The sequence below is a fragment of the Simochromis diagramma genome, unplaced genomic scaffold (assembly GCF_900408965.1).
Source record: "Simochromis diagramma unplaced genomic scaffold, fSimDia1.1 OVJJ01000526.1, whole genome shotgun sequence".
NCBI lineage: Eukaryota > Metazoa > Chordata > Actinopteri > Cichliformes > Cichlidae > Simochromis > Simochromis diagramma.
In genome coordinates this window covers 28,995-46,620 of record NW_024387125.1, presented here as the reverse complement: position 1 = coordinate 46,620, position 17,626 = coordinate 28,995, and the positions used below count along the sequence as shown (strand labels likewise).

Genomic DNA, 17,626 nt, shown 5'->3' with positions numbered 1-17,626 from the left:
TAAACTTCCCACTGCTTCTGAAACTGCTAAAATCTTAGTAAACCATGTTTTCAGACTCCGCAGAATCCGTACAGAAATAGTTTCTGACAGGGGGCATCAATTTGTCCCCCAAGCCTGGAAGGTTTTTTCCTGTTCTTCCTTAGGAGCCAAAGTCTGCCTGAGCTGTGGATTCAACTTCCAAACCAATGGGCACACAGAGAGGCTTAGACAAGAGCTTGAGGCCGCCCTGCAGCCCCAACCTATAACCCTTCCACTTGGCCTACTCAGTTGCCCTGGATTGGTTGCTGACAACTTTTTAACCTCTTTGGCTACAGGTCAGTCTCCGTTAAAAGCTTCTGTGGATTATGAACCATCTTTGTTCTCTTCTACAGAGTTAGATCTCATAGTGCGTTCTGTACAACTCCGATGTCAGCAGGTTTGTACATCCTCGCACCGCTTATGATAGAATATAAATTGTACTAAATACGGACGTACATGGTGACGTAGGCCAACTGACATTAAATTTGCCAGTGCACCCACATGCAGGCATTGCTGCACAACTAGAGCATATTTAAGAATTATATCTTTTTAAAGTAATCACATTTTATATTAAATATAACAGAACACTGACCTTTGGTATTGAATCTAAAGAAGACATTTCTCCTGAAAATTAAGGTAGGACAGAAATCACTGGTGATATGATTTAAACAAATAAAAATGAAATCACATTTGTTAGAGCGAGCTTTTAATAGCCTATAAGTTCACAAAAACAAAAGCGAGGAAAACAGGGCTATTTACACACACGTGCACACACACACACACACACACACACACACACACACACACACACACACACACACACACACACACACACACACACACACACACACACACAGATAGGAAGAGGGGAAATGGATATAAATGCAGACAATCACAAGGGGAAGACAAAAGTCAACCGAAGACACAAAAGATGACCATCAAAATAAAGACAGGGGAAAATCCAACGTATAACTACTAACCACGAAGACAAGAAACTCACACTGAACAGGAAAACATGACTTTCGCTAGTGTTAAAATTAAAACCTTGACAAACCCACTGTGCATATAAAAGAAAATAACAAAAGACAGATTTAAGGAATGTGAAGCATTTTATTAAGAATTCAAGGTAAATAACGGCATTGCATGCACTAAACTTTGTGGAAATGAAGTTCGGTTTTCCTGTAAAACAAAAGTGAATATTACCACTTCTAGAGAACATAGGCACACAGACACACCCACAGACAAGCCAAGTCACGCACAGGTAAGCTGTGTCGTGGGGAAGGGGGGAGGGGACACTAGAAGCATATAAAGCATTTTGTGGTGTGAGCCCTTTGTATTATCATTCAGCAGTTCCCCTGTAGCAGGTGGAAAAACCCCAGCAACACTGTACTATAAGAGGATATTGCAGGTAGATTTTTATACAACATTTCCACTCAAATTAAAACATTTCACTTTAAAGATTTAAGAAGGAAATTTATAAATGTACTTTATGCTTTGGTTTTTTTTTTTCCAGAAGAGTGATGGCAGCTGTGAATTTATCCAGAAGCAAAGGAGTGAGTGGTGTCACAACTACCAGGGGTTTATTCATCATTTTCACCCTGTTGGTTCTGGTCAACCTTTCAAGTTCACAGATAAAGAAGGACCAACTGGTAAAATGATTGTGATATATTTATATCTATATTTTTTTGATCTGCCAGTTGTAGTTTTATTTAGTTACACTGTTTGCCTTCACATGTTTCACATGGCTGCTTGTGGACATTCTCTATCTGGATTTGCAGGAAGAACTGAAAGAAAACATTCAGAAATTACAACAAGCAGCAGTGACAAGGAAGGTGAGTCTGTCTCTGTCCATGTTGTGCTCATGAATGAGTAATGTGGAATGTCTATAACTGCTAATATAAATATTTATAAATCTATTAAACAACCAAAGCCCCCCCCACAAAGAATATAAAAGTAGTTTTTACACATTTGTCTCGTTTCATTTTCTCCTCCAGGATAATCTCAAGTTAGACAGATTCTATATTCCACTATTCTATGATGATTTTATGCACTTAATGGACATTTTGTCTGAAACTCTAAATACAACAATGGGAGATTTTCCACCAGTGTTGGATTTAATGAATGACCTGAAAACATTCCTGAAAGCCACCAAGAAGTACATAGACAAATACCTTGAGACGACAGCTGGAGAAATCCAGGACTATGAAGAGAAACTAAATGTTGTGATGGAGCGGCTGACACACCTAGAGAAACATAAAGATGAATTGTAACACATTAGTCTACATCTGTCGCTTATATTGTGTGTATTGTGTTTGTAAATCTTCTCCTTTATACCGTGCAGTTTCAGTTTCAGTTTTTGCCTTGAGAGTGGCCTTGATATTTTAAATTGCTGAATAAAGCTGTAAACTTGTGTTTGACCTGAAAAAATAACTTGTCAAGTTTTTTGTTATCATTATGTTCATTATAAAAAAGTTGTAATGCAAGTACAAACCAATGATGATGGGGATTTTGTGTGTGAAGTAGTTGATAGTTATTATTGATTTATATAAAATACTTTAATGTGAATAAAAATTGTTAATAAAACTGTTATCCTTTGCTTTTTTCTTTTTCTTTTGCCTTTTTTCCCAGAAGGAAGTACGGCATCTGTGGCTGATTGGTGTCCATTGTTTACTGACTCACCAAATTTAAATTCTATAACCCACAAAGTAGAGAATATCAATCAGCTGTTAGGCTGCTTTTGACTAACTCGTTAATATACTCTATATTTTATATATCCTTTCCTTCATTGCCATTCTGAAATAAAAGGGCCAGTCTATGTTTTCTAGTTATACCTCAATGAGGTGATGAGGATAATGAACTATCTGGTCAAGTTCCCTTTAATGCTACGGGACTAAAAGCACAGGAATATTGTAGACTAAATCTATGATTTTTACGAAAACATCAACCACCAAAGATGTACATTTCTTTGTCAAGTACAATTAGTAAAATGAACTATTTTAAAGGATATCTGAAGAATCATTGTCTGTGAATAAAGACATTAAAGTTGTAATAAATACCTATTTTTACAAACTGTGAAATTCACAAGAAAAGACGACAGCTGTGGCTGATGCTGAAATTGGCAGTGTGCAAACCTACAACACATGCAATCATTATCAAATGATAACATGTGAGAAACACAGAAACAAATAGATGCAAAAACTTCTACTTCTTATACTTTTGTTTTCAGTGTTTGCATCACATTATGAACACTAGTATCTCCATAGATAGTTACCAGGTTATAAATATATTACTTCATGCTAATGTTGCAATATATGTAGTGTCTATTTTAGTGTTAAGATATACTATTGATCATATGATAAAGATTATTTGAATATTAAATGAAAAACTGAAAACTGGAATTATTGGAAAAGTGGAATATGAACTGGTCTCATTTTTAACAAAAGTGATGCTGGCTCTAACACTGGATTACATTCGCTTTCTGTTCATTTGTATATTCTTTTACAATGTGTAAAAAAACATTTCTTTGTCTTTATAAGCAGTCCATGTGTTAAACAAACCCAGTCTCAGGGCAGTTTGTAAAATAATCCCAGGAAAACCATCTAGATTTTTCTGTTTATGTACACAAACAGTATTTTTTCTTGAAATAACAGTGAGTAACATGCCTAAACTCATCCCTTTTCTGCCACATGCTTCTGTCGTGGCTGCTGTTAATATATGGAATATTCTTCAACTGTTTAACAGTCTGATGGGCCATAATTTCCATAAAGTGGATCATATTACATCTGTGAAATGAAAGAGAAAGCACAGCTCACTTAAAGTATTTGTAGTGTTTGAGTCCCTTGTGTTTTCAGTCTACACCTGTACAGTGCAGCCGCTCTTTCTCCTTTCAGCAGGCAGGTAAGATCAGCAAAACTGCATCATAAGATGGTTTATAGTTAATACGTTTTATACAATATATTAATAACATAAAACAGGAAACATAGATTTAATTCTTCATTCATCATTTCATTTATTTTCTGTCATTTTCTCTCCAGAAGTTTTTATTTCAACGGTGATGGCAGCAGCAGGCGTCTCCAAAAGCAGAGGACTGACTGGTGTCAGAAACACCAAAGTTGTAATCATCTTCTTGCTGCTGTCCCTGGTTTATGAGGCAAATTCACAGACAACTGAGGAATATTTGAATGTAAAATTAAAGTCACTATAAGTTACTATACCTTTTTTCCTTCACTTACAGTTGTTAATATGTAGTAAGACTGATGCATCCTGTTTTTTCAAATTTCAGAAAATCAAGGCCGTCTTAGGAGAAGCTGATGAAAAACTACAGTTTCTTCAGTCCATCCAGGAACTAATAAAGACATCATCATTTTCAGAGGATTTTCCACCACTGATGGATTTCACAAATAACTTGATTAACTTCATTGAGAAATCCAAGATGCTGTTAGAAAGAAAAGAAAAAGAATTTGAAAGAAATGAAGGACAACCTAAAACTCAATGGAAGCAGAACTTTTAGCTATGCTTTAGACTTTGGTATCATTGTTTTTCATTGTTGTTACTATTTTGATTAAAGAGCTAGATGGGACATGTATTTGTTTTGCTTTTACCTCTCGTGAACTGTGATTTGTTTTCTTTGCTGAAACTCTGCAACATTATGTTTTGTCCACTTACGTTGTTTTTTAAACACAGAGGTGCTGTCAGCACCTCTACTCTTGCACCATTGAAAATTGTTGTGTTGATCATTCAAGTTTATAGAACTCACTTCATATCTTTTGTTAGTTGTTATGGATCTTCAGCATGGTAATGGGGGCTAGCCCTAAATACTTTTTCTAGTTTGAATAAATAATATCATACTAATTGCTCTTTTTGCTTGTGTACTTTTTTTTTAATTTTATGATATATATATATAAATATATATATTACATATTATGCTATGACTGGGAAATTGTTCTTATGTGTATTAGTTATACAAGTGTCTGTATTGGTAATGTACCATCCATGAACCAATAAATTCCTGCATACAAAGATGTTTTTGTTTCAAGTGGTGATGTAATTTGATAAAGGTCTTCAGTGTGCATCAAACCACAATATTAACCTGTCTGGACCAGATATCATCATCATATTTGTTCATCAGTCTTATTTTGCAAGCTGGAGATGCCGCTCCAGCGAGCCAGAGAATCCCCCCCCTCCCCCTTTGTGGCAAGCAGCAGGTGCACCTCGCAAATGGAGGGCGCCTTTACTCCCTGCAAATGGGCAATAGAAAACCGATCACTGCCCATGAAATCCCCAAAATGAGCTGGCATGATGTCAGGGCAGCATGGGTGGCAGCAACTTTTTTTTGCCGATGCCATGATGCCGCCTCCACCACGATGCCGCAATGGGCAACCGCCCATGTTGTGATGTCAACCTAAAAGCTCACTAGAGCATGAAGTAGAAAAAATTGTTCAGAATATGCAGAGACAAGAGCTCTCCTCCTCCACATTTACAGTATCACCAGCGGCGTGCAGCAGGCATCATGCTGAACTGATCTGAGCCAGAGATCAAGGCAGAGAAGGTAGGGGATGGAAAGATTGAGGCAGAGAAAGAGAGAAGAGAACAGAGAAGAAAGAAGAAAAAAAAAAAGAAAAAGAATTTTTTTTAATTATAATATGTTATTTCACAACAATAACTGATGGGCTTCTATTCCTATAAACAGGACTAGACAAACACTACTTTGTTGAAAACAAAAGTGAAAGGGCTGCTCACATTCACGAGATGCAAATGAGTTAAGAGACACTGTATATAAAGCATCTGTGGCATGTCATCTCATTTTAGTTTCATTCTCCACCTGTATGGTACAGCAGCTCTTCTTACATTCGCACAGCAGGTAAGAGGAGTAATCATGCACAATAATATGATTTATATTGATTTATATTTACAGAATAAGTTTATGAATATATATATATTTAAATATAAAAAGTTAAAAAAAAAAAAAAAAAAAAAAAAATATATATATATATATATATATATATATATATATATATATATTCAGTTACCTATTAACTCTAAATGTCTATGATATCTCAACTTTCTTAAGCAGGGAGTTTGTTCCAGTTCTAAGAGCGATGGCAGCAGCAGCCTTTTCCAGAACCAGGGGACCAGCTTTAGCCAACAAAGGCTTATTACTCATCTTCTCTCTGCTGTGCCTTGTTTCAGTCGCAAGTTCCCTCTATACCCAAGGCCAGGTGATGAATTGACTTTTGCTGAATTCCCTTCTATGATTCAACAATTACACACTTATGTGTATATGTACAGTCTAAGTCATCACAATTAGCTGCTGAATTTTTTTCTTTATTTGCAATGGGTCACACAGATGATGCTTGAGCAGATGAAGATAGTCATAAAAGAAGCAGAGAGATGGAAGGTGGGTCAGTCAGTCTCCAAGTTTTAAAATCTGCTGTGTGTAGGCAGAAAAGAAGGGTTAAAAAATACCTTAATAAATCCATTTTACTTTACACTATCTACAGTGATATATGGCAAGTCTTGCAAGTATAGCAAATGCATTACATACAGTGTAGAATAATATGGTAAATTTAAATGTTCTTATTTTTTTCTGTTAGGCAGAAGACAAATATAGAAAGGAAACAATCACAAACCTATTTGATTTTTCAAGTTCACTGACCCAAAAGGACCAACTGGTAAATTAATATTTAATAACCTTTGTTCATTAGTTTGACATAAATAATCTCTTCCTGTAAGAATGCTCTTCTTTTGCTGTGGTTTTCATTGTGTTCTTCAGCAGCTGTCACACTCACCGTGCTCTGTTTTTTTCTGGAAAATATTCAGGAACTATTCCAGGAAACCCTAAGCAGCGCTGTAAAACAAGAGGAAAGGCTGAAGGTGGGTTTGTCAGTCTCAAAGTTACTCACATGTTAACTGAGAAAGTCTTTAATTCATAAAACTAATAACTCAAAGCCTACAGTAACATCAGCATACCTTCAGGGATCTGATACACTGCAAATGGACAACAAATGGAATGAAATGTTATATCATTTGTGCTAAAATGTTTATTTTTCTCATTCAGGGAGGAGACGAGTACAAAATGGCAGCAAGAGTATTGGATGAATTGTTTGAGAAATACATTCATCAGTCAGAACTGAATATGTTAGCTCATTATCCACCAGTGAAGGAAGTAATTAAGATTGGTTTGCACTTTATGAAGAACTTCCGAACTTACATGGACAAGAAGATGACTTTGCTACAAGAATAGAGAACAGGAAAGAACCTGGGTGTGATGGGGAGCTTCATAAAACTGTAGAAGAAACAACAAATTGAACTGCTTACATTTCTGTCTCTATGTCTGTTCTAGTTTGCGCATATTTAGTTTTTATGAAAACCATTTTTGTTGTTTCTAAATCATAAAAAATACATTACATTCAAGTTATACATATGTGACTTCTTTATATTAATTTGGCACAAAGTTGTAGTAAACTGGGGAGTTATTTTGTTTTACTGATCTTGGCCAGTGATTCTTTTATTTAGACATTATACGTTTCTATGCATTCTAAATAAATGTGGTATGCAAAGAATGTTTCTTGTGCTTCCTTTGTCAAACCCTAAAGTAAAAACGAAAAAATCAGAGATGATATATGTAGAAACTGTATCATAATCCCCTATTCACTGACAACAAAGATGATGACAGGGTTTTTTGCTTCCTATGTTTTGATCATAAGTCCTTCAGGTCAAGCATAAATGATGGAATCATTAATCCATTTTTAGATATTTGTTTATTTGTCCAAAGTATTTAGATAATCAAATATTTCTTCATTTTATTTTTATCTATTTATTTACTCACTTTCCTGCTATTTTACCTCTGTCCAGCCCAACAGTGGGTAATGGGTGTTATTAGTGGAAATCAGCTAATGATATCGGCCTGTAGTGGCCTTTTACTACTGCTAGTTTGTTCTGAAGGTTGTTATGACTCATTCAGATTAAGGATCACTAAGAAGAGCATGGAAAGACTCCAGAATCTACTCTCACTGGTTTCCCCAGCAGAATTTGCTTTCCCTGCGGTGGGTTCATGCACTGGGCAGGGAGAGCAGATCCAGTTGACTCCATTACAATCGACAAGAGTCTGGTCACCAGTCTGTTGCAGGGCTAACACATGTACACAGACAACTGTTCGCACTCTCTCCCTGCAACAAAACATTACCTGTCATTTTATTAACTGCAAATATTAGCTTCTTCATGACTAATTCATTCGCTAGTTAATTAAGTTACGAGTAAAATGATTATTCGCAGATTCACAGTAAATATCCTGATTAGCTTCAATGCATCTATAATAAATATGTAATTTAAGTTTGTTGTTGTTTAACACAGATTTCAGAGGAGCATTGTTGCTTCATCCTTAATAGTTTAAAGAAGAACTGAATTAGAAATCAAAGATCCTTAAAAGTTTTTTCTGCTCCCAGACCCTCGAAGACAAATTTCACCCATGAGAGCTGACAGGATACGATTTTTTAAAAAAGGTGACATTATTAGAAACAAAGGTGAGCAACAATACTTAATATGTGCTTTTAACATAACTGTCATTTACATAGTGGTCTTGTATTTGTTAAACGTTTTCCAGGATGGTATCTGGCAGTTTCTTCCACAGAAGAATCCAGAGAAGTTTCATTCATCACTGTGGGACTGGTTTCACCTAAAAAGCTCATTTCATTCATTCCCCATACGTTCGTTTATGGAAATGTTTCAGAGACTGATTTCTCTACCAGAGGGTGAACCAGTGTGTTTCCATAGATTACCTCTTTATGAATGTCCTTCTTAACCCTTTCACACATAACACATAGACACAAGAAGCAGAAGTGCTTTCAAGAAGCAGCCACAGTGAGGACACAGCAACCTTACACTGAGGTCAGAGCTCAGAATTTTAAAAAGCATCTGAAACAGCTCAGGTTGGAAAGAAGCCTTTTATTCTAGCTGTTGTTAGGGCTCAAACCCTGGTGCAACCCTGAACTGGATAAGAGGAAGAGGATGGATGAATGGTATTCCAATTATGTAATCTGATAATTTACAAACTGAAATTATCTAATCAGAATGTAAGTAAGGATTATACAAATGGGAAAGCAGACAGAGGTGTGACATAAATATAAATGTATTACCTGACATACGAGGAGAGCTACAAGTAGTCTGAACAGTTTGCAGGTCTGTCAGCACGAGACATTCTCACATAGAAGACATTGTTAGTCTCTATTTCATTTGACCATAATTGGGCCATGATTAGACCAGCATTTCTCACATATTATGCTGTACTGTACAATCTTACTGACACGGGATTGAATCTGCATGATGAAAATAAAATGACTAAATCCTCCTTTTTATGGTTTATTGGTTTCAAACCAGCAGAAAAAGAATTCAGAAGAAGTCGCAGAAGAAATATATGAGGCCGTGTAGTGAAATGTTTTTTTTTTCTTGTTATCATAAGACATTTGGAGTGATGGCTTCTACAACTTTGGTTGTGCATAAACTAAAGCTTACAGTCTAAGAAGTCAGAGTGTTGATATTAATGAGAGACATAAGGAAAAGATTAAAACAGCAACTGCATTTGTAGTGACTCTCAAAATTTCTGAAGGTTAAGAAAAAAAATCACTTTACCAGTTGGTTCTCATCTATGTTGAATGTACCAGTTGGTCCTTGTCTATCAGGACACTTGAAAGACAAACCAGACACACCAGGGTGAACATGAGGAACAGGCCTTTGGTGGTGCTGGAAACAGTCACTTCTGTCTCTAAGAAGAAAATGTACATTGTAAAGCATGAAGAGTTGAATGGGAAATGTACAAACTCCAGCTGAACATCTTTAAATTCCAGCGGAGTTATTTAAAAAAAAAAAGAAAAAAAGGAAAAAGAGTATAAAATCAATGCGTTACATTGCATCACAAAGGAAATAATTAAAATAGAACTGAATCTAAAATGTCACATCACAATGTCCTTTTACACACATACTTATTTTTCCACCTCCCCTTTTGCTCAGCTTAACGCTGCTGTGTGTTTGTTTCCTGGTGTGCAGAAACAGTCACACTTACCTGAGCTTATTGTTGTAACTCAGCTTTCACTTTTGTTTCACAGATATTTCCCTGATCCTGCCAATATTGAAACTAAATGATTTGTGTCATATGCTTACCTTGATATATATATAGCTGGTTATCTTCTGTATAGCGATTAAAATGTGTGCAGTGTTTTCTTACAGTACTGCCTAAGGGAAACAAGTTTAATGTGAACAGAATGGATCCCAGCACAGAATTCTTTGAAACTCAATGACTAACTTTTGTATATGAAGCAGACTCCCAACTTACATTTACAAACTGAAATTTGTCAGATAGATATGATTCAAACCAGTGCAGTGCATTTCCTTAAACTGGGAACAGTGTCTTCCAGTGTCTGTGGTAAAATAGTGCTCAGATCTTTTGTGTGTGTTTTTGGGTGGGTTGTTTGCAGGTGTGTTGCACTGTGTTTGTATGTGTGTAGATGCAGTAAAACTTTCATCTTAGCTTAACTTTGAAGGTCAGGCTTTCATATTTGTTTTACAAATAACTTCATTTGCCTGTTTGTCTTTACAGGAACATGCACAGTGTCGCTGTGAGACAGATGCAAATGCCTTAATGACAACATGAGGAGAAAAAAAGTGAAGCACTGCAGAGTGCACTAAATTATAAATGCAATCTTTAAATATATTTTAAAACTGAACAATTTTGTTTATCTTTACATCATTTGTAAATGGGTCAGGTAAATTTTAGTTAATCCACTTTTGTGGCTGACTGCTGGGGACATGGCAAAAAAAGTTGTATATTTTGAGATAGATATTCTGACAACAAACACTAGCAGTAGTAGGTTAATGTTTTTATTATGTGTCAGGTCATACAAACATTTTTTCCACCGCAGAAATTAAGTAATGGTTGAAAAAAAAATCGAAATTCTGTTAATGTATTCCTAAAACATTATCTTTAACACATAAAATCCTCTGGACAATGATAGCTAACAGTAAAATCCTAGTTTATGTAAAATTGTAAAGAAGGGGGACACTTCAAAAACGTTAAACCAAACTTAAACAAGTAGTATATGATAAGGGAACTAAACAGATGCAACATTAGAGAAAAAGGAAATCACTGAGACAGAAGTTACAATTCAGCTTGCTGTTCCTCAAGGAATTCAATAAATTCATTCTGTTTTTGTAGTTTCTTTACGTTTTCTTCTATTTCCCCTCCCAACTGCTCTTTCACCCTATCAATGTAAGCCTCAATTTTCTTCAACATCTCTGTATTGTAGTCCGTTTGTTGTTTGATCTCAGTCACTTGTTGTTTGAACTCAGTCTGATGGGAGAACATTTATAATTAATTTCATAACATTCCACAAACTCAGTTTACTCTTGCCACATTATATTTTGTCATACATGTACTCGAGTCACTTATTACAGCTCCTAATGCACCAGTATTCTTAGACAATGTTTGACAGGTATGTGAGAAACATGTACCGACCTTCAGTTTTTCTAGCTGCTCGTGTGATTTCTGATAGTTTTCTTTGAATTTTTCCAGAAATTCCAAAGTAAACATTGTTTATGTTTTTTCTTTGTTTGTTTGTTTTGGTAACGGTATGAACAGTGAAAGGTGGTGGATTGGCCAGATACTGGCCAAAATGCTGGGTGAAAAACCCAGGCAATGATAAACAAGGTTTTGTAAGGAAGAGCTTTTATGGCCGTGGCAACACTCAGTGTTGACTGCCTTCGTCTTTTGTTTCCCTCCTCTTTTACTTCAGACCTGTCTCTTTCTTCCCAATTCTACTGTCCGTTGAGAATGTGTGTGTGAATCACAGTGGTCACAGTATTTTTTAGGTCTTCTGAGTGCGTGACATTCCAACTCAATCAACCAGTTACTGACAGGTGCAGGTTTCTGGCATCCCTGCTTGATTACACTACTCTCTTTTTTTGTGGGTTTGCGTGCATGCTTTATTTTCATAGTTTTCTGTGAAGTGAAAGTATTTTATTTATCAGTGAGTGTCACCGTGACATTATGAGGGGCAAAAAACTGCATAAAGTTATGCAGAAGAAAAACATTGTAGGTCATGAATAATATTTAGGACATTGCCAAAAGAGAAAAAAATGCCTTTTATACTGCAGTTGATGCAGGGAGTTTTAAAATTTCTTATTCTGTATATTAAATAAAACTGCATGTATGTGTGTGTGTGTGTGTGTGTGTGTGTGTGTGAGTGATGTGTTGCAAAGTTAATTATTTGGTGAAACCCTGATATGTTCATCTGGTTCCCTTGTCAGGGCTTACTAAGACACTTCATGGAAATAAGTCATCAGCAACATGTAGATACATGGCACCTTATGAAAAATTACCCCACTGCTTCACTCACATGTTCAGCTCAAAATATGAAACAGATTCCCTGACCAATTATCAGTTTGCTATTCATTCTTTCACTTTGGATATTCCCTCAGGCTAACAGGGAATGCAGTAACTCATTTGGTTTTGTTAGTTTTTTCTGAATGCTTAAACCCTAACTGTGATTCTTATAGCACAATTTCTAAAACTATTAATACTTATAGCAAAACCATTCTGTTAGGGGTGAACAGTTATCAAACACTCAGGTGAAGAAATGACACTCAGACAGTTCAACAGTTAACGTGCACGGGTGAGAGCTCAGAGAGAATCACAACCGTACACTTGTCTTGCATCTTTATTTATACACTTCAGTATAGTGATGTCACATGGCAAAGGAAAGATAAAACAGGAACTTAGCTACACGCTCTTCACTCGTGGGGAGAGAACATGTAGTTGCTGGAACTTAATCTAACAACAACAGCTTGTTTTCACAACTCATTGTGGTGTTGTGATGTGATTGTTCAGAGAGTTCATGATAGAAAGACATTTGCATAAGCAGAAATATCAAACACTTATCAGTATATCACTCAGTTGCATTTCATGACAATAAAACTTAAAAATCCCTTAACACATTCACTGAGTTTGCAAAACTAAAAGCACAAACACTGCTTTGAACTTAGTTTACCATTTTGTAACACACACTTTGCAAACCTGTAGCTACAATCCACTGCACAGCACTCTTTTTGCCTAACTGTAAACACAAAAGGAAAAGATTAAAACAGCAACTGCATTTGTAGTGACTCTCAAAATTTCTGAAGGTTAAGAAAAAAAAAATCACTTTACCAGTTGGTTCTCATCTATGTTGAATGTACCAGTTGGTCCTTGTCTATCAGGGCACTTGAAAGACAAACCAGACACAGCAGGGTGAACATGAGGAACAGGCCTTTGGTGGTGCTGGAAACAGTCACTGCTGCCATCGCTGTTCTGTCTCTAAGAAGAAAATGTACATTGTAAAGCATGAAGAGTTGAATGGGAAATGTACAAACTCCAGCTGAACATCTTTAAATTCCAGCGGAGTTATTTCAAAAAAAAAAGAAAAAAGAAAAAAGAGTATAAAATCAATGCGTTACATTGCATCACAAAGGAAATAATTAAAATAGAACTGAATCTAAAATGTCACATCACAATGTCCTTTTACACACATACTTATTTTTCCACCTCCCCTTTTGCTCAGCTTAACGCTGCTGTGTGTTTGTTTCCTGGTGTGCAGAAACAGTCACACTTACCTGAGCTTATTGTTGTAACTCAGCTTTCACTTTTGTTTCACAGATATTTCCCTGATCCTGCCAATATTGAAACTAAATGATTTGTGTCATATGCTTACCTTGATATATATATAGCTGGTTATCTTCTGTATAGCGATGAAAATGTATGCAGTGTTTTCTTACAGTACTGCCTAAGGGAAACAAGTTTAATGTGAACAGAATGGATCCCAGCACAGAATTCTTTGAAACTCAATGACTAACTTTTGTATATGAAGCAGACTCCCAACTTACATTTACAAACTGAAATTTGTCAGATAGATATGATTCAAACCAGTGCAGTGCATTTCCTTAAACTGGGAACAGTGTCTTCCAGTGTCTGTGGTAAAATAGTGCTCAGATCTTTTGTGTGTGTTTTTGGGTGGGTTGTTTGCAGGTGTGGCACTGTGTTTGTATGTGTGTAGATGCAGTAAAACTTTCATCTTAGCTTAACTTTGAAGCTCAGGCTTTCATATTTGTTTTACAAATAACTTCATTTGCCTGTTTGTCTTTACAGGAACATGCACAGTGTCGCTGTGAGACAGATGCAAATACTTTAATGACAACATGAGGAGAAAAAAAGTGAAGCACTGCAGAGTGCACTAAATTATAAATGCAATCTTTAAATATATTTTAAAACTGAACAATTTTGTTTATCTTTACATCATTTGTAAATGAGTCAGGTAAATTTTAGTTAATCCACTTTTGTGGCTGACTGCTGGGGACATGGCAAAAAAAAGTTGTATATTTTGAGATAGATATTCTGACAACAAACAGTAGCAGTAGCAGGTTAATGTTTTTATTATGTGTCAGGTCATACAAACATTTTTTCCACTGCAGAAATTAAGTAATGGTTGAAAAAAAAAATCGAAATTCTGTAAATGTATTCCTTAAACATTATCTTTAACACATAAAATCCTCTGGACAATGATAGCTAACAGTAAAATCCTAGTTTATGTAAAATTGTAAAGAAGGGGGACACTTCAAAAAAGTTAAACCAAACTTAAACAAGTACTATATGATAAGGGAACTAAACAGATGCAACATTAGAGAAAAAGGAAATCACTGAGACGGAAGTTACAATTCAGCTTGCTGTTCCTCAAGGAATTCAATAAATTCATTCTGTTTTTGTAGATCTTTTTCACTTTCTTCTATTTTCCCTCCCAACTGCTCTTCCTCCCTCTCAATGTAAGCCTCAGTTTCCTTCAGCATCTCTGTAATGAAGTCCGTTTGTTGTTTGAGCTCTGTCACTTTTTGTTTGGAGTCAGTCACATGTTGTTTGAACTCAATCTGATAGGAGAACATTTATAATTAATTTCATAACATTCCACAAACTCAGTTTACTCTTGCCACATTATATTTTGTCATACATGTACTCGAGTCACTTATTACAGCTCCTAATGCACCAGAATTCTTAGACAATGTTTGACAGGTATGTGAGAAACATGTACCGACCTTCAGTTTTTCTAGCTGCTCGTGTGATTTCTGATAGTTTTCTTTGAATTTTTCCTGAAATTCCAAAGTAAACATTGTTTATGTTCTTTCTTTGTTTGTTTGTTTTGGTAACGGTATAAACAGTGAAAGGTGGTGGATTGGCCAGATGCTGGCCAATGTGTAAAAACAACTAAGTTGTTTGGTGGTGGCTGTGGCGGAGCAACAAGGCCTTTGGTGGTGCTGGAAACAGTCACTCCACTGCTTGAGGCTAGAGCTGCTGCCATCACTGTTTGTGACTGAGTAAATCTGTCTTGAAGATGAAAGCACAAAAGTTAAATAGTAAGGTTCCAGACTGAAGATTTTTAAATTCTAGTTTTATTATTATGCTAAAAATTTTAAAAATGTAAAAATTAACTAAAATGCAACACATTATTAACATTTTTAAATACATATGTTCAACGCCTTAGAATCAGCTTTCATATGAAGAGTTTTAATTTCTAAACTTACCTGTGAAGTGAAAAGAAGCTTGTGAATGAAGAGATGAAGAGATACGACATCATAGTGTCCTCGTTCTGCTTTGTGTGTGTGTCAGAATGTTTTTCCTGTTGTGTAGAAGCAGTAAGACTTACCTGAGCGTATTCATTTTTGTTTCACAGATATCTGCCTCACTCACACACTACACGATTATGTGTACATAAATTATTGTCACATGAAATGCATAACTGACTACCTGACAGAAAGAAAAAATCAACATGCAGTGAAAACTATGCAACTGTCACGGTACTGGGTTTGCGACTCAGTGTTTTCATGCGGGACAATGTCATGGCCCGGTGGCTGATGTGTTGAAAGTGAGGACCCAAATGCAGACAAACCAGACGAGGAGGGATCTTGACGAATGCAATAATGAGAAACAAAGGCAGACGGACACTAAGAGAGCAATAATCTGAACAAAACTTGGAAAACAAAACATAACCAGAAACATGGAACATTTTGAACACAAGATACATGTAAATGACCCATGATAAACAGAGGATCTGACAACAGATGAGGGAAAACTTATACAACAAATCCACCGAGATAATCCTTCCACAATACAAGGTTAGTCATTAATACTGCTGCATGGGCTGGGCTGCAGTTACATCGTAAGGGTTTAAACACTGAGCTTTAAAATGATTAGCGGTAATAAACACCGAGAGAAGCCGACAGTGATCACTGACTGTTTTTATGGGCTTGTTGAGATTAAACAGAACAAGATACAAAGCATTAAAACATGTAAAAAAAACACTAACACCTTATTAAATGCGGAGTAGTTTGGTCCAGGAAGCAGGATTCATCACACCATCACTTACAGACCGGATTACAATACATTCATCTGTGTCTACCCATTAAATGAGTCCCACAGTAATATATTTAAAATTCCTGGTTTCTAGGTTTCTGTTCTGCTTCTGTGCCTCCCCTGTGTTCTTGGTCAATGTTTAATTCTGTTATCCGTGTATTGTATGCTCAATCTTGGTTTTCTGTCGTTATGTATTCCCTGTGTCCCACCTCTTGTTACTTTTGTCTCTGTGCTTCATGTTCCCTCGTTCCCCCAGTTTTACTTTGACAGTTCTTGTCCTTTGTCTGCGTATTCTACTTTGCTTCCTTTGTCTTGTTATTTCTGATTTGTCCCAGCTGTGTTCTCACCTGCTCCATATGCTCTTGTTGTCCTGCCTGTGTATTTAAGCCCTGTGGTGGTGACTATTTCATTTATCCCCCCCCCTCCAGTAAAGACATTCTCTATGCAGTTGCCTGAACTAGAGTCCAGAGACCACCAGCTTACATCAAATATGACACAGAGGAACTAGTCACAAAAAGTGACATAACTAATTTTTATTGGGTGAAACTAGTAAGATGATAAAATATGCAATGTATTGACTACACTGGGCTGAGACAACATATATAACAAAAGGAACAAAAATAAATATCCCTCACCACTGATAACCTAGAGGGCTCTATTATTGACTAATTTTGAGATGAGTGTAAGAAAATGTTTAGCTCTACACTTTTGGGAACATTAAGCAATGAGCTGTTTATTTATTTATTTGGTTTAAGAAACCCACTTTTCAGAACCCAGTAAATTGTTAAACTAGTTATTTTTGTTGACTTAGATTACGTTTTGTTCTCTGATTAGACTCTTGCCTCCACAACCTGAAACCCCGTAAGCAATAGAAAATGGATGGATGGATCTAATCCATGTCTTCAAAGCACTTTGGGTCAACTTCTTTTGTCTTTTTGTTTATTCAGTGGGCTAAATATGTTATTTCAACATGTGAATATAGTCTATAGCTGATCCGTCTGCTAAAGTAACTGAGGGATTTCCTTCCTTCTTTCTTCTTCTTTTGCTACGTACTTCTACACATTACTCTGTTTTCTCACTGACTCTAGCCTACACTGAGAGTCTGCTCAGTGCTGCAGGACAGCTAAACAGAACAGAGCAGCAAGGACGGGTTGAGGCCAAGTGCACCTGCATGAGAGGAGAGGT

The 17,626-nt window shown here is 36.2% G+C and overlaps 1 long non-coding RNA gene across 1 annotated transcript; it reads left to right on the top strand.

The window, feature by feature from the left end:
• The first annotated feature begins 3,840 nt into the window (after positions 1-3,840).
• Positions 3,841-5,025, top strand: LOC120743402. The gene is made up of 3 exons (XR_005698177.1): positions 3,841-3,915; positions 4,053-4,201; positions 4,301-5,025. It is a non-coding gene; the product is annotated as an uncharacterized LOC120743402 (long non-coding RNA).
• The last annotated feature ends 12,601 nt before the right edge of the window (positions 5,026-17,626 follow it).